Source organism: Sceloporus undulatus, chromosome 3, assembly GCF_019175285.1.
Source record: "Sceloporus undulatus isolate JIND9_A2432 ecotype Alabama chromosome 3, SceUnd_v1.1, whole genome shotgun sequence".
NCBI classification, from domain to species: Eukaryota; Metazoa; Chordata; class Lepidosauria; order Squamata; family Phrynosomatidae; genus Sceloporus; species Sceloporus undulatus.
The window spans coordinates 271,938,073-271,941,865 of record NC_056524.1 but is presented as its reverse complement, the minus strand read 5'-3'; positions in this window follow the sequence as shown (position 1 = coordinate 271,941,865).

Here is a 3,793-nt window from a genome sequence, read left to right as displayed (position 1 = left end):
GGAGGTTGTTCACACTCCAAAAATAATCCAGGTTGAATCTCTGTTGTTCACATGAGTCCTGAACGCACCTGAAAAGACCCACTTAATGAGGGATAATCATTATAGTGTTTTTCCCTTAGTTTTTAAGTGTGAATAACTGACACAAATAGAGCCGGGATAAAAAGCTGCATGCCTTGAACGTGTTCTGAACGCATTCACATCGTTTGCTTTGGAAATGGAAATATATATATTTTCAGATTGTGAATGGTGAAATCCATGTATGTTGAACCCAAAGATATGGAGTGACTTAGCTTCAAGTAGTTTCCAAATTATGGTGAATCTATCATGGGGTTTTCTTGGCAAGATTGTTCAGATAGGGTTTGTGTCTTCCTCTGAGGATGAGTGCAACTTACCTAGGACCGCCAAAATTTCCATGGCTGAGCAAGGATTTGCACCTTCATCTTACAGAATTCTTGTTTACTACCACTTAAGCCACTACGTGTGAAAGGGATCTAGGAGTCCAAGTAGACCACAAGTTAAACATGAGCCAACAGTGCAATGCAGCAGCTAACAAGGCCAATGCGATTTTAGGCTGCATCAATAGAAGTATAATGTCTAGATCCAGGGAAATAATAGTGCCACTCTATTCTGCTTTGGTCAGGCCCCACCTAGAATATTGTGTCCAGTTCTGGGCGCCACAATTCAAAAAGGACATTGAGAAACTGGAGCGTGTCCAGAGGAGAGCGACTAAAATGGTGCAAGGTCTGGAAACCTTGCCCTATGAGGAACGCCTTAGGGAGCTGGGAATGTTTAGTCTGGAGAAGAGAAGGTTAAGAGGTGATATGATAGCCCTGTTTAAATATTTGAAAGGATGTCATATTGAGGAGGGAGCAAGCTTGTTTTCTGCTGCTCCAGAGAACAGGACCCGGAACAATGGATGCAAGCTGCAGGAAAAGAGATTCCACCTGAACATTAGGAGGAACTTCCTGACAGTTAGGGCTGTTCGACAGTGGAATGCACTCCTTCCTCGGAGGGTGATAGAGTCTCCTTCCTTGGAGGTCTTTAAACAGAGGCTGGATGGCCATCTGTCAGGGATGCTTTGATTTGGATTTCCTGCATGGCAGAAAGGGGTTGGACTGGATGGCCCTTGGGGTCTCTTCCAACTCTATGATTCTATGCTTACTGTTATGCTGGCGGAGGAAACCTCTGCTTGTATTGCTATACGCACCATAGAGGAGGCTGTCCCTTATCATGCCCAAACATAGCTTTTAGCTGGCTTGTAGGATGATGCATATGAACTTGCTCAACTTCCACTGGCTGACCTGTTTGGTTATTGTTGGCCTTTCACTTAGGCAAGAGGGACATGTATGGATGTGACAGCTGCAGTCAAGAAAGATGACAGGAAGAAAATCGGTTAACTTGCAATGTGGTTGGAGAAGTGTCGAAGATCCCATGGACAGCCAAAAAGACAAAACAAATGGGTCCTTAAGGTCAGGTACAAGTTTGTAGGAACTAAGCAGCAGTAGAGGACAGAGGGTCTTGGTGATGTCTCATCCAGAAATTGACTCAGGGCAGTTAACAAAGGCTGGAAAAGCACAGTACTGTATTGCCCGATTCCCATTCCCCTCATTATGGCCAATGCTCAGGGGTAACTGGGGTTACCCTCCAGTGTAGTGCTTCCAACATTTGGTTCTCCAGGATTTTGGATTTTACCTCCCAGAACTCCTGGCTGTTGGCTAAGTTGGCTGGAACTTACAGGTGCTCAGGTCCCAAACACCTGGAGGTTCAAAGTTTGATTCACACAAATGGGTCAGAATAACCCATTTGTGATTCACAGACCACAAAGGACAGGTTGCTTAAATGGGTTATTTCCACGTGAACACAAAATTGTCCTAAATTCAAATGGAGAAATCTGAGCATTAGTGTGTTTCACTGGGTCAGTTCCAAAATTATGCCTTCCAAGAACAGATTATGGCCCTCTTGGTGGCTGCTCTCAGGATTTGCAACTCCCTTCTAAGATGGTTCCCTACCCGCCTTTCCCTTGGCAGGGAAGTATTTTCCAATAGGGTTTCAGGTAGTTACTGCAATGGCTCAATGGCATTGTTTTATTTCTATTTTGAATTTTAGTGGCTATAATTCTTTTTTCACTTGAGATTGTAAGCCTGAGGGCAGGGAACTGTCTAACTAAAAGATTGTATGTACAGCGCTGTGTAAATTTACAGCGCTTTATAAATAAAGGTTAATAATAATAATAATATTACTAATATCTTTGTGTATACCCTTTCCACTAGTCCATTTCTACCTCAAGTCCATTTTAGGGGAAAGGCCAGATATAAAATCAGTGAAGTAACTATAACCACCAGCCTCCACACCTGCCAGCCCATCATCTTGCCAGTAAAACTTTTCTTCCCAGGGTTGTAGATATGTTCACTGAAGCTGTTATTTAATCCACAGCTTAACAGCACTAGGCAAGTAGACGCATGTTAAGGCCATTTGCGTAAGGGAGCAGAGCTGGTGTACAGATAGTTGGCTCAACCATCTTCTGACAACCTTACAAAAGGTTTGCTGGGGAGCTCGCCTTTTCCCGCAACCAGATACTGTGCAATAAACTTCCATTATACCCATCTTGCAAATGTCTCTCTTCTTCCTTTTACAACTTACTCATTCTTTTTGTTGTGTGCCTTCATGTAATTTCCAATTTATGGTGAATTTACGGTTTTTGGCAAGATTTGTTCAGGAAAGCCAATGCTTTCCTCTGAGGATGACTTAGCCAATGTCTACCAGTGTTTTAAGTGGGAATTTGAACTCCGCTCATTTACAAACCCAAAACATGCAGCCTTGACAAGCCATTACAGTTGACAGACTGTGGCAGGGTTTTTTAGGGGGGGATTATATAGTACAGTTGTCCCTTCTCTTACGCAGGGGATCCGTTTCAGACCCACCCGCCCCCCGCCTAAGGGAAAAAACGCAATGCTCAAGCCCTATTCAAATGAATGGGGCTTGTTCCTGTGGCGGTACAGGAGCACACACCATTGTTTCCTTCTGGCGCAGCTTCCAGCATATGCTGGATGCCACATAAAACACAACAGTGTATAACATGAGCACATTGTATATACTAATGTACTGAAAAAGTGTTTTGTACACAAGGATTACCAACCCCCTGACTAACAATTTGTTGCTTTTAAGACAATCCTATCAAATGGTGGGACATCTCATTCCCCAAAAGTAGAAGCCCCAGTTCACATCTGCAAACAAAGAGTATCAACTATCTGCTACCTGCTTAAACCTGGTATCTTTGGAAGTCACCTGTGTTATCTCTGGCTAATCCCAACCCAGACTTTATCTGATATCCTGCCTGCTGCAAACACCTTCCTTTTTAAATCACCAAGGAACCTGAGTTTTAGTGAGTCACAATTAAGTATTAGCCAGGTTCAAAGGAGGATTCTTATCGCTACCTGGAGAGCTCAATTATTACAAACGGATCTTCCAACTTAGTGATAACCAGAGCCAACTCCGAATCGTTTCTAAAATCCAATGAGATCTGCCATCTTCTGCTGGGACCCTGGCCCTAGCCTTGCAGTCTTAAAATTCAACAATTTGCACAAGTAAGCCAAGTTGATGTGAAGCCATCACCACTAAAATACGACTCCTGACCTCTTTGTTTGGCCATTTCCCAGTAATTTTACATGCTTTATCCCAGGTTCACTTCCATGTTCTTCCCATTAAAACCATTTCTGGGTCGTGTACCAAATCTTAGTTCCCAAATACACCCCCCTATAAAGGGGTGAAAAGAACTGTTTTGCCATGCTTTTGC